This window comes from Petaurus breviceps, unplaced genomic scaffold (genome assembly GCF_028583685.1).
Source record: "Petaurus breviceps papuanus isolate PSGF00001 unplaced genomic scaffold, PetGlider_PUasm1.0 224, whole genome shotgun sequence".
Classification (NCBI taxonomy): Eukaryota; Metazoa; Chordata; class Mammalia; order Diprotodontia; family Petauridae; genus Petaurus; species Petaurus breviceps.
The window spans coordinates 14,883,704-14,898,059 of record NW_027185887.1 but is presented as its reverse complement, the minus strand read 5'-3'; the positions used below and the strand labels follow the sequence as shown (position 1 = coordinate 14,898,059).

The 14,356-nt window shown below is 36.9% G+C and overlaps 1 long non-coding RNA gene across 13 annotated transcripts in view; it reads left to right on the top strand.

The window, feature by feature from the left end:
• LOC138166558 (uncharacterized) overlaps positions 1–14,356 on the top strand; it is a 552,457-nt gene that overhangs the window by 241,358 nt on the left and 296,743 nt on the right. For 5 of the 13 annotated variants that reach the window (XR_011169622.1, XR_011169629.1, XR_011169625.1 and 2 more), the window contains one exon: positions 9,329–9,481. The exons of the other annotated variants lie outside the window; for them this stretch is intronic. This is a non-coding gene — a long non-coding RNA (uncharacterized lncRNA). The remainder of the gene's footprint in view (positions 1–9,328; positions 9,482–14,356) is intronic. 13 annotated transcript variants of the gene reach the window in all.

The window sequence follows — 14,356 nt, the reverse complement described above, 5'->3', positions numbered from 1 at the left end:
TGTAGACATTAAAATTTCCATCTTTGGTTTGTTTTCAATCTTTGAATATTGTGAACAAAAGATTAGCTTTCAACAAAAGATTGTTGAGTCAAGTGAAGAAGAATTTAATAAGTACCATTTGTATGCCAACCACTGCGCTTAATCCTGAGGATACAAAAATGGGGGAAAAATGACAACCAGTCTCTGATATCAAGAAGCTCGCCGTCTAATGGGAGAAACAACATATAAAGGTATATTTATGGCAGTTTTCAAAATATTTAATGCAATTTATCAACTTTATGAAACAACATTTCAAATCACTTATAATAAGATAAATGAAAATTGAAACAACTCTTCAGGTCTCACTTCAGACTCATCAGATTGGTAAAGAAGACAAAAAAATATGAACTCTTGGAAGGGTTGTGGGACAGTAGGTATGCTGGTACACCATTGGAGTGGTTGACTGGTTCAACCATATAATGGAAAACAGTTTTTAATTTTACTCTAAACTATATGCACTCTTTGACCTAGTAATGCCATTGCTAGGCATATAGAGCACAAAGACCTCCATAAGTATTTATAGCAACACTTTTTCCATTTGCAAAGAATTACAAAGAACAAAGTGTGTGCCTATTGACTATGGAGGGGTTGAACCAATTATAGTATGTGAATATAATGAAAGGCTATTTTTCATTAAGAAATGATGAATATGAGAAACTTGGGGGTCTTAGATAAACTTTTTCAGAGTGAAGTAAGCAGATTGAGAATTTTTACACAGTGAGAATGCTAAGAATGTCTTAGCTCCATGGAATGGGCTTGGTTGAATCAGAAGAATTCTACTGTATGGAAGCCTAGATTGACTTGGTGACTTGAAATAGAGTGACCAATATAAAAATTCTAATATAATTTGTAGTTAAAAATTTTGTTTGTAAATTTATTGGGAAGTTTTTATTTATCCTTTCAAAGAACTTGTGAGAGAAATCTGTGTTAATTTTTAGATTAAGGAACAGATTCAGACTGGTTATTCTATAACACTCTTGGAACTAACCACTTGGTGAGAGACGGATAGTGATGCTAGGTTTCTACTTGGTCCTCTGGTCCCGTGGAGAGGAAATGTTTTGAAATTTCTTGGATGTCCCATAAAGAACAAATGGGTACTGAAGGGAAAGTGACATAGGAATTTGGTGATGTTTCTGTGACTCAGAGAACTCCCCAGAATAATTAATGGAAGATTTACACACCATCCCTGCAATTAACCATTAATTTCATTCACTCTTCCTTCATTACCTTTCATCCATCACACTCCTTAAGGGTAAGTAATGTTTCATTTTATTCTTTTTTTTTTAATGCTCAGCACTTAGGGGGACAATGTGAAATGGTTAGTGGATAGATGATGGCTGAGTCAGTATACCCTGGGTTCAAATTCTATCTGACAATATTAGCTTATTATCTGGGAATGTCACTTACCCTCTCATTGCCCCAGGCAAATAAGAGAATAAATTATAAGTTAAAGAGCTACATAAGTGAAAGGAACCCTATCAAGTGTTCACTATACCAAAGAAATCATAGGCGGAGGTCCCCTCCAAACCCTCCAGTGGGAATTTAATAACTTTTTAATTGAATTGGATTCACCTAGTAATTCTTGTGCTAGGTGTATAGCGGTTACCGACTCTAAGGAAAGGAGAGTGTTTTGTAGAGTGTTTGAGTTGTTTGGTGTGGGATCAGTAAATACTCATTTCATTGATTATTATGGATGCTAGGATTTATGAGTTAACTTTTTTGGAGTACAAGAATAACTGATTTCAAAACTCTTTACTAGAATCAGAGTTAGAAGACCTGGACTTAAATTCTGACCCCATACTTTGTACCTAAATAATCTTGGACAAATAAGTTATTTAACAACTCTTGCCATAAATTTCTTTATCTATACAATGAGAAGGTTGGGCTATATGACCTCTAAGGTCCCTGTCAGCTCTAAAGCTATAATCTTATGAGTCTTAATCATATCGGGACTGTAGATTTTAGGATGATACCACTATGCTATATAATGATAGGTGAAGGGCAGGTATTCACAACTTGTTAGCTTGCAGATGATTTGTAGGCAGTTTAGCAAGACTTTTAAAATTTCATTTGAATTTTGGTGCAAAATCTTTTTCTATGCCACTGCTTTGAAGGCCCCATATTCCTTAGAGGTGTGCCTTGCTCTCTCCTGGCCTTGCCATACATAGTGTTTTGGCACAATACCAACATAAGAATGTCAAACCTTATGCATAGGAGATTTAAGATGGCTGAAAGAGCATCAATCTATGCTGATTATGTGCAGCTATTTCCCACATTAAGTGCTTTAAAGATGAGACTTTTGTGATGATCCTTTAAAAAAATAAATAAATAATGTGCTTGCTATTTGACATAGATTGATTAGCTGGCATCAAGGGAAAGTTGGCCTTTGAAATCTATAGGCATCATGTTGCAGACATGACCTCCCTGACCCATGGAGATTAGTAATGGTCTATGCAGGCTGCTCGGTCAGCATGTCTGGGAGTGTGGTACAGAACTCCCAGCTGGTGCCTGTTTGAGGAAAGCACTGCTGAACACAACAGTAAAGGCACTGTGCCTCAGCACTGCCATTTTGAGAGGATGGGACCTTGCTGGGAGGTTTGTCCAAGTGTTCCTGCCCTAATGTGAGGGAGAGACTTGTAGAGATGCCAGCCTTGATTTAGGGTCCTTTGCAGGTTATTCAAACTAAAGTCGTGCTTTCCTGCTTTAGCATGGAGTTCTTGAAGTAGGACATTTGGGCTGATTAAAGAGTCTGTGGCTTTAGGGTTGTTCCTAAAGGGAATTTCAAACTAGAATTGATCTCATTTCAAAGGGTCAGGCATGATGTGATAGCTTGTAGTCCCTGGCTACAGTTTTAATCAATTTAAGGAAAATGAGGGCAGGATAGAAATGGGAAAGAGGGAGCCATTGTAGTTATAGACCCCAATGTAAGAACATTTCAGGAGACAGAAATGGGCACCAAAATGCTCCATTCATTTAGCTTACACAAGTTCCTGGTGATTGTTGTTGAATAGTGCACTCAAGGTCAAAACTTCTAAGAATGAGGACTTAGAGATGATGGCTGCCTATTCCTTTGGCTTCAGTAGAGGGAGAAAAAAAGCTCATCAAGATTTAACAATCGAATTAGAAGTTCTCCCTTAATACAGTTGAGCTTAAGATTTGCCTCATTCATCTTTCTGATTGAATTTTCATTATTTGAAAATGAGACTTGGAGTTTTATTGGATGTTTAATTCTGAGGGACCAACCCTTATAATTATCTCCAACCTAAGCTTTATTCTATCAGTGCAAAAATTAACTGAAAGACTCTTGTATGGTCTTTGAAGAGCAGTCACTCAAAGGTAGGCATTGGGTTAGTGACTTTCATCTTTACTAACTTTGAAATTTTTTTTTTCCTGCTGTAACTTTTTCTTCCAATGTCTCTGTTCATTGCAAGCTTGGGTTTAGATAGTTGGTGCTATTTTACTTGCTCAATGATGCCTATTGAGTTGTTTGGTGACATGCTGTCTGGGAAACTGTAGCAGGTAGGGCCCCTTTTCCTGAATTTACTTCTGAGGATGATTTATATTACCAACTGATAATTTCTTAGGGGGCTTTATTTAGAAACCTATAGTGGTTTCATGAAGTGAATTATTTGTTTTTCAGACACTCAAAGGTAGACTCATCCTGTTTGTTTTAGTTAGGATGCTTCTGTAGGTTTTTTGGAAAAGAGGTTATTTGGTAAAGGGCATGGGAAACTGCCTTCTCTGGGTCTCATTTGTCTTGTCTTTAATATAAATGAATTGAACTAGGTAATCTGTAGAGTCCCTTCTGACAGTCTTTGATTCTGTAATTAATAAAGTTTTTCTTAACTTACATGTGGGATCTTGGTTGAATCCAACCCAAAGTGAAATAAAACACTGTTAGTGGACCATGCCTCAGAGGGAAAAATGTAAAAATCCTTTTTTTTTTTTTTTTTGCTCTAGGATAAGTAGACCTCTTTCATATAAGTCAATACATTTGAACCAACTAGTTATATAACGGCCCAGATTACACATACTAATGATTTGACTGGTGTGATTTAATAAGGACATTCAAACTCCTCTTGATTCTAAATTAAGAAATTGTTGAAAAATCTAATAAAAACACTACATATCAACTTGATAGATATTTGGAGAAGGGCACCTTCCTGTGATATTTCCTAGAAAGACAGCATGGTTGAATAGCAAGAACAATAACTCAAGTCAGTGAACATGGTTCAAATCTTTCTGATGCTTGCTACTTGAATGACCCTGGCAAATAATTGAAATTTTCTGATCCTCAGTTTCCTCACCTGTAAAATGAGGGTATTGAATTAGATGGCCTCTGAGGGCCCTTCTAGCTCTAGATGGGTCTGAAGTCCTTTCTGGTGTTAGGAAAATGTTTGCTGATATCTTTTCATAGGATTGCTACAGTTTTGCATCGAGTAGGAAAATTCAAGTGATTGGCAGATGGTTCAGGGGAAAGTAAGGAATTTGCACTTTTCTTGAGAAAAATAGCAGTAAGTTTGGATTTCGTAGTGATTTGACTCCTCTTGCAGGTGCTTAGCTTTCTGGAAATAGATGCCAAAGGAACCAGAGAAATTAAATGGGTAGGAAAGAAGTTTCCTCCTCTCCCCTCCACACCCAATGACCCACGACTGTAGTGCTGTACACAACAGTTATAACAACATGAAGCAAATATCTGCTAGTTGATTTTAGTGGTGGGAGGAAGAGAAGAAGAGGAAGGCAGCTGGAGCCAAGAATAAAACCTGGTAAAGAGGCCACATCAGCTCTGCCTGGCAGACTGGTGCAGTGGCCTGGGTAATTACCCTGGTGCCTGGTGTATGTGTGCATTTTCCACTGAGTTTAAAAAAAGGCTTTCCTTTAACTACTAGGTCCTCCAGAAGTCGGACCACTTTTGCACTTGGTGGTTTTTCCTTGCGGAGTCTTTGCTGTGTCTGGGCTCCACACTGGGTTTGCTGACACCAGTATAATACTCTTGGCCTTGCAGCTTCACTCAGCCCTGGTCCTGCCTGGGTCTCTTCCTCCTGGTCCCCTGACTGAGATCACAGAAGGCTTGTGAGGACATGCCTTTTTGGGAATAGTGCCAACAGAAACCACATGACTGCATGGCTAGACGGATACATGTGTGCTCAATGGATAGTCTTTTTTTTTTTCTTTTGCCTTATTCCTTCTTCTTTCTTCCCTCCTCCACATTTTAACTTAAATAATAACTGATTCAAATTGGCAGAAGTTGTATAGAGAGGGTAGTTAACTGTGGGTGAGAGCTGATTTGACTTTTGAGTTTATACCATGACTATAAATAGAAGTCTGCTCCTAAACTCCCTGTGGCTCCCTAGCCCCCACTTTTTTTTCTTAACATTTAAAAGCTGGGGATCATGTATAGTATATGACCAAGAAGAGTTTTAGAAAAGCAAGTTTTGGTGAACCTGAGACACCTCCCCTTCCTATTTTCATCATCCTTCAAGGTATTAAAGGTCCTGAATTTGTCACTGCTACAAATGGCAGTCCTCCTGCATCTTACCCTATGACCTTTGAGAGTTGCTGTGGCCCAAACAATCCCTTCGCCTCCCAGCAAAACTGGTGAAGAAAGCTGTCAGACTTCAGGTGATCCATGGACAATAGGGAGCTTATTAGTGGACCTGTTTTTAGGTCTGTTACAGTTTGCTAAGTCCTTCAAAAGTTTGTTCTCAGCTTTCATAGACTGAGAATCTATGGTCACTTTCCCACCAGGGTGAGGAATTGAAGCAAGGATCTGTTTCTTATCAGCTATTTAATTGGTTTCTATATTTATTTCTGAGAAAAAAATATGCGTTAATACAAGTTAATGGCATAACTTCTCTTTACTCTTCTACTATACATCAGAAAGGGGCAAAGTCAGGGCTCCCCAACTTTTCTCTTAAAGGGCCCGTGGACATTGGTTTTGGTTTTATGAATCCTTTTGTAATGTTCATACCTGAAACTCTTCTTCACTTTCTATGGCTGTCAATTTAATTTTTAACATTTTAATATAAAATAATACAATGTATAATATTTATAATTACAACATCCAAATTATCAGCATATGTAATCTAGGCCAGTTATATAAGTAGTTGGCTTAAATGTATTGACTTATCTAAGAAAGGTCTACTTACCCCTGGGCAAAAGAAGAATAATATGATTATGGAATAATATAATAAAATCTAATTTTATGTTTAACATATAACATTTAGATCTAATATTACAAATCATAACTGTAATAGAATTTTTATACAATATTCATAATATAAAACAAAATCCTAAATTGTCATTTGTAATATAACATTAATATTATAACATGCTTTTCCCCATCACTCCATTCCTTCTTTACATAAATATCAAGCCGTACTATGCATTTTGTTCTTCCTTTAATATCCTTCAAAAATCTCTTTTTCTTTTAAACCATACTTATTCTATCATCCCTCCTTCAAGGCCTTAGAGGCCTTGGTATGAGCCATACAAAACTGCTGAGAGTGCTCTTGGTTAAAAAAAAATGGAGAATTCTGAAATCACTCGAACAGTTGTGTGTTCTGCTCTGGGGGCCATATAGCTCAAACAACTAGTTGGGATAAAGTGATTTGTTAAGTAGAAGCCATTCTGGTTAGATAGTCCAAGAATGGGAGGCCTGGAGCATCTCTCATTATGACCATAAAAGTTGTTTAGAAAGATGGAGGGAAGCTCCACAGGAATGTGTTAGCTTTACAGTCAGGTATCTGAGTTAATTGCAAGACTAATGACCCTGCTTCCCACAAAGGATGAATGTGGTGTGTTGGATAGAGTGTTGGACCTAGAGTCAGCAAAACTTGTGTTTGTATCCTGCCCCTGATATGGGATTGGTGACTGTGGACACCCAGACCATACAGTGTGTGATTATCGCATTCATAAAGGGGTGTGATGTGCAGAAAACCTGGTAAAATAGGCTAGAATCAGACTATGAAAGACTTTAAATGCCACACAAAGGAATTTATTCATATTCTAGTACCTAGAATACCTACCTTATTGGATTATAGCTATTAAGATCATATGAAATAATGTATATAATTTGTAAACATTTAGCACTGTATACATATCAGTTACTATTATTACTATTACTTTTAATCAGAAGAATCCTGGAATTTCAGTGCTGTAAAGGACTGTGGAGACCAGACTCTTTTCTAGAAGGTTCTCCTCTCCAATATAACCAACAAATACTCATCAAACCTTTATTTGAAGACCTCTATTGAGGTCTACTCCTTCCTAAGGCAGCTGATTTCACTTTTGGATAGCTCTAATTGTTAGGAAGTTTTTCCTGACATCAAGCCTAAATCTACTGCTTTGCGACTTCCACCCATTGTTTCCAGTTCTGCCCCCCCTGGGGCCAAGTGGAATAAGTCCAATTGCCCTTCCATGTGACAGCTCTTCAAATGCTTGATGACAGCTATCACATCCTTCTTAAATCTTCTTTTCTCTAGGCTAGACATTCCAAATTCCTTCAGACTAGCTTAACATGGAGAGAGATGATATGACCAGGTTGAAACAATGTGGTTGTGGATTAGATAATATCACTATTCTTCTTGTAATAGACTAGATAGCATAATGACTTATCCTTTTTAAATCCCTGTATTAGCAGTCACAAAGAGTGAGTGTAAGTGGCAACACTTAGAAGAAAATACAGGAAAAAATGGATTAAAAATTTTCTTTAAAATATGGATGAGCACAAAAAAGAAGATAGTCTGATGATACAGTGAGAGAGAGGGAGGGCAGGGAGAACCTCTGGACAGCAACAGCCATAATGACTGACATTTATATGGAATTTATAATTAACAACAATAATAACTGACATTTATATGCAATGTGGTTAGTACTTTACAACAGCCCTGGGAAATAGGTGCTATTATTATCCTCGCTTCACAGATGAGGAAAGTGAGGTAAACAAAGGTTAAGTGACTTGCCCAGGGTACCACATAGCTAGTGAGTGTCTGAGACCAGATTAGATTTAAACTTGTATTTGAAGTCTTCTTTACTGTAGGGATAGAGTTCTATCCTCTGTACCACCTACGTGCCCTATTAGTATCCTTATAGTATCAAGAGAAAGCAAAGAAAGCCCATAGCATGTCAGATGTGGCAAACTTATGGGAAGACATTGAAGAGTTGTATAGGATGGAAAAAAATTGATGTACTATATTTTGTATCATTGGAAAGAATCCCAGTTTCGCCGAGGTCAAATATCCATTGAAGTATTGCAGTAGTGAAGGCCATACCTTTCCTCTATATTTCTATATCCATTGGTACCTGAGGCAGTTAGAATTGTTAAGGATATTAATGGTTCTCAGTATACTTCCTGTATCATTTTCATTATACCTAAAGGTGGTGGTTTTGTGGTGGCATTTCCTATAACTATTACAATTGTCTATCTATCCTGAGGAAATGTCACTAGTGTAGTTCAGGTCAGTGGGAAGTAAACTAGCCTTACTGCTAATATTCTGAGTTCATTTTTACATAAATACTTTGATGGATTTAATAAGATTAGACAGGGATTTTATGAATAGGACTTTACTCCTTGGTCCCCAGAATACTAATAAACTCCTAAAATCTTCTAGATAAAACAATTCAGTGATGTATTCAAACAACAAGTCAGATAAAAGATATTTCTTCAATATACATACAACAAGCATGGTACCAGCTGGAGCTCTGTACTAGATTAAGACAGGAACAAAGATATAGGGTAAGTTCCCTGACTTTATGAAGCTTAAAATGTAATTAGTAGAAAACAACACAGATGAAAACTGAACATAGGAAGAATTTAAATAGTTTAATCCAAATGAAAAATATGCTTTCATTTAATACATCTAAAAAAACCCCCCTGAAATGGATTTTTGTGGCTGCTAACACACTAAATGGACATTGGCTGACTAGCTAGTGAATAAGCCAAGAAGCCTGAGGGATTTGGAATTGAGATATCAGTGTGTGGCCAGCTGACAAAAATCATTCTCTTCCACCCTAGTAGCATATAAATTTCTGTTTATTTCATTAAGAGATATTTGTGAATTGTGAAATATATCAGTCTCTGAAGATTTAAAGTTTTAGGTCATTGAACAGTTAATGGGGAGATGCACGGCAGGTGCATTTAGATTTCATCTTGTTGTTAAAGTGGCACAAAGGACAACATTGGAAAGATATATGATACATGATATATATATATTGTATATATGAAAAGAAGGATGGATATTCTTGTAGTGAGAGTTGGTAATATGCATTTGAACTCATTCAATGACAGGCTACCTAAAAGATGTCCCCCAATGTATTGGAAGGACTTTGGAGGACTTATAGAGAACACAGACAAATGACAGTCTTGGTGAGAGAGTTGGGATATACATTATTGGAGGGACTACTCAAACTGATGGCTTTACAGATCCATTGAAGTATCAAGGTAAGTCTTTAAATTTGTCTTGAGATACTTTTTGTAGAAGTAGATAAATTGTATTCACTTGGAATTGGAGGATTATATGTTGATTTGAAAGTGACATCTTCAGTTAGAAGTTGGAAAAGGAAAAGCCTGGATCTAAATTCTTAATTGATAGAAATATGAGAGAAGAAGAGGCCATTCCCTCTGTATTCTGCCCACTTATTAATTAAAGACCACTTAAATTAATGTGTCAGTGGCTAGACACTAATGTCTAGTGGCCTAGACAATTTGCCTCCATTCGGTACCACTTATTAAGCACCTTTTTTAGATTCTAGAAGCTGTGCTAGATATTCAGGATGCAAAGCTGAAAAACAACACAGCCTATCTGCCCTCAGGGATCTTACTTAATGAAGGAGGATTGCAATCTAGGCACATGACCATGACACAAAAGAGAACATAATAAAATATGGGAAAGATACAGAGAAAGTACTAAAGGAAAATTTGAATAAAGAAAGTAAAAGGGTAATATTTCTGTGGGAGATTGCTCAGAGAATTTCAGTATTCTCTAGATTTGGATAAAAAGGAAATTCATTCCAGAAGTGAAAGGTTGGAGAGGCATGATGAGATCAGATAATTGCTAGCAGTTTAGTTTTGGGGGAGATTAGAGTGTGAAGAGGAATAAGATCATAGATTTAAAACCAGAAGAAACCTTCTATGTCATTTAGTCCAGTGGTGTCAGACTCTAATAGAAATGGATCTCTATGGCTGCGTAGTGACTTAGAAACTACAAATTAACATTATCTATGTTGCATTTTGTTTCTATTTATTGTGTTAAAATTTCTCAAGTACATTTTAACGTGATTAGGGCTTTACTCAGGAGTTTTGTGGGCTACTTGTGACTGAAGAGTTTGATATCTCCTATCTAGTCCAGCACTATCATTTTACAGATGTAGAAATTGAGTCCCACATTGTGACTTGTCCAAGGTTATATAGGTACTAAGTAGAAGGCTCAGGATTTCTACCAAGGTCCTCTGACTACAAATTATGCATTCTTTGTACCTTAGCAACCTCTTCCTGTCAGTAGGATTAAAATAAGGCTTGAAATTTAAGTTGTTCATCCTCCATTTTCATTTTTAAAAAATATTTATTTTTTATTGTTATCCTTCATTTTCAAAGAGGACCAATGACATCATGGGGTGATGTTTTGACTTGTTCATGAACTGGATTTAAGTGAGGCAGAGTTGCACAAAGTCATCAGCCTCACTTTCTCTTCCAGAGTAGTTGAAGTCCTGTGGGAAGACAAAAGTCAAGAGACTAAAGGTGGCCTGGGATGTGGTGGACGACCTTGGCCTCTTCAGCGTAAGCTGTAATTGCTCTACAATGCTGACTTTAGCCATCTTCATGGCTGTTGGAACAAATTCTTGTCATTTACCCATTCTGCCAGGGGGACATCTTCATATTATTGGGATAGATATTCCCTTGAAATTTAGTAGAAACCTGATTGTGGAGGGACTAAGAATTTGCAGCTTATTCTAAATAAGTGGGAGCCAGGGAAAGTTTTTGTGGAGGAAGGGTTATGTGATCAGACTTGAACATTTATTTTGCTGTGGGAAGTGTGGATTAGAAATGGGAAGATTTTTTTGTTTACTTTGAGGGAAATAGTAGGAAGATGAGTGCAGTTTTGTACATATTGAGTTTGAGGTTTCCATAAAAATGAATTTGTGTTTTGCCATTTATAAAGTTATTAGCTCATGAATCAAAATTCCAATATCTTTTTTACTCATGGTATGGGAATTTCAGTTGGTTATATGAGTTAATGGACCTTCCATGCCTTTAATCTTATATTAACATTTTCTTTTCCAGTGGGGATTGAAGCTCTTGAGACTTTTGTTATGCTCTTCTGTCTGTGAGATTTATTCTATTCTTACGATTGAGGATAATGGTCAAGGCAGAGATTGTATCACTGAATATTGAGACAGGTAGCTTTGGGAAATGGAAACACACATATGGATTATTTTAAAATAACAAAAAAGTAGCAAACCCTTAAAATAAACAAAAATCAAAACAACCTTAGTAAAAAGGAAATAAGTTCTCTTTGACACTCAGTTTTTTCTTTCTTTTTTTTATTCTTCAAAAGCAAGATAGTCTTTTAGAAAATCTTGAAAATCAATACCTTTCCAGGTCACCCTTTGTAACATCACACAGCTAGATGGAACTCTTTGTTTTTATCAAAGAATGACTCTTTCATCTGGTGAGATATAATTTCTGCCAGCATTTGATTTGAAGGCTGTCATTTTATCCTCCAGTTTTTCTTTTTATTGTCCAATCCCAATTTATTTGAGGGTTTTGTACATGTACTGTAATTTTTTTTCTTTTCAGACCAAAAGAAGAGGGAAAATAAAGTAAAACAATTACTTACAATAATCAACAGTCTCTGTTTAATTTTTGGGGCTTGTAGGCTAGTGACTGGGTTGGTTGTGCTATTCTGTCCAGTTTTATGATGCATGAAACCAGACAGGCCATTTCTTGGATTTCTGTAAGTCAGTTTAAAAGGGCTCTTAATTCATTCATCTACTGAGAACATTTTAGCTCTCTAGAGCACTTATTATCTAAATGATGCCCTAATTGCATCCAAATAACTGTCCCCTTTCCCCTCTCTTAGAATATTTGTCCAGTAGGATCTACCCTCATTGACTTCTGTTCTGCAAACCCTAACACCCTGTTAACATTCCATTAGAATGAATATAGAACCAAGAAAAGCATATTTTCGAGCTGAAGGATTAGAAGTGGAGCTTAGACTAAGAGATTCAGAAAGTGATTAGAGGGAACACTTTTTTGAACAGAGATAAGATAATTAAGACAGGTAATGAAGTAAAAAAAAAAGGTAATAAAGATCTCAGACTATTTTGCCATCTTGGTAGGCATGGGATATTATTATATGCTATATTCTGAAATTTTTCATTTGGTCAAACTCTGGTCCTTTTGACCATGCAGGTTTCTTTCTAGTCCCTTCTTATGTTCTCTTACCATATGTCCTAAGCTTTTTTAAATAGGAAGGGACAGAATCAGAAAACTCAGGAAGGTTTTTGTTGACATTAATATGAGAGATATAAACTGAGTGGCACATGTCACAGTAGGCATTATTACTCCCAGTCCTCATGGCTCACAATGTAGGAGTCATCCTCAACTTCTCTCTCTTTGTCATCCACCCCACTCCCCATATCTGTTGCCAGATCCCTTTGTTTCTACCTTTGTGATATCTCTGGTATATAGTTCCTTTTCTACTGTCATACTGACACCACCCTGGAGTGAGCCCTCATCACCTAATGGCTATTATAATAGCCTTCTGTTAGGCCTCCCCATCTCAAGTGTTCCCACTCTAGTCCGTCCTCTATTGTCTTCTTAAAGTAGCAGGTCTGATCATGCCAAACCCCACCTCTCACTCATTAAACTCCAGTAACCCCTTATCACCTCTAGGAACAAAGATAAATACTCTACCATTAGCTCCTTTTTCTTTTTTTTTAAATTAATTTATTTGTTTACTTTTAGTTTACAAGATTCAGTTCCACAATCCCTTGAGTTTTAAATGTTCTCCCCCTCTCCCCGTTATGGCAGCATGTAATCAAATATAGGATCTACAAATACTTTCACATTAAACATTAGTCAGGTGGTAAAGAATGATTATAACTGATGGAACAAACAGTGGGAAAGAGGAAACAAAACAAAACAAGAAAAAGAAAGAGAGCAGGTAGTTTGCTTCAATCTGTGTTCAAACTCTGTAGTTCTTTCTCTAGATGTGGACATCTCTTTTCATTATGAGTCTTTTGGAGTTGTCTTATAATCTTGCATTGCTGAAAAGAGCCCAGTCTATCAAAGTTGGTCATCATACATACGTTGTGTCTGTAATTGTGTACAAATTTCTCCTGGTTCTGCTCCTCTCACTCAGCATCAGTTTGTATAAATCTCTCTAGGTTATTATGAAGTCTGTCTGCTCCACAATAGTATTCCATTGCATTCATATACCACAGTTTGTTTAGCTATTCCCCAATTGATGGGCATCCCCTTGATTTCCAATTCTTTGCCACCACAAAAGAGCTGCTATGAATATTTTTTGTACATATAGGGCCTCTTCCCACTTCTATGATCTCTTTGGGATACAACCCTAGGAGTGGTATTGCTGGGTCAAAAGATATGCACTTATTTATAGCCCTTTGGGCATAGTTCCAGATTGCTCTCCAGAATGGTTGAATCAGTTCACAACTCCACCAACAATGCATTAGTGTTCCAATTTTTCTACATCCTCTCCAGCATTTATCATTTTTCTGTTTTATCATCTTAGCCAATTTGACTAGTAAAATGTGGCACGGGATCCTTTTTCTTAGCAAAGATACTGGAGTGGTTTGCATTTCCTTCTCCAGCTTCCTTTATAGATAAGGAAACTTAGGCAAACAGGATTAAGTGACTTTCCCAGGGTCACACAACTAGTAAGTATCTCAAGCCAGATTTGAACTCAGGAATTGAGTCTTCCTGACTCCAAGCCCAGCACTCTATTCACTGCATTACCTAGATGCCATCTAATATCTTTAGAGTGTTCTAACTTTTAAAAACTGGTTGGAGAATTCCAAGTAGTATGGGGTGGGTCCATCATATTGTATGGAAATGGAGAGAGAGGGAAAAAGGAGAAGAAGGGATATAAAGGGATGAAGGATAGAAAAATGGGAAAATAAATGGGGAAATATATCTTGAGTACATGGGCTGCCTAGGTAACAGTCACATACTGTGTGATATTTATTTACAAAAGTGACATCCTCAAAGAATCTCAGAGTAAGAAGGGTCCTCAGAAGTATTCTAGTTCAGGATGTGTGTATGAAAGGCCTTGGGATAAGTGTTGGGAATTAG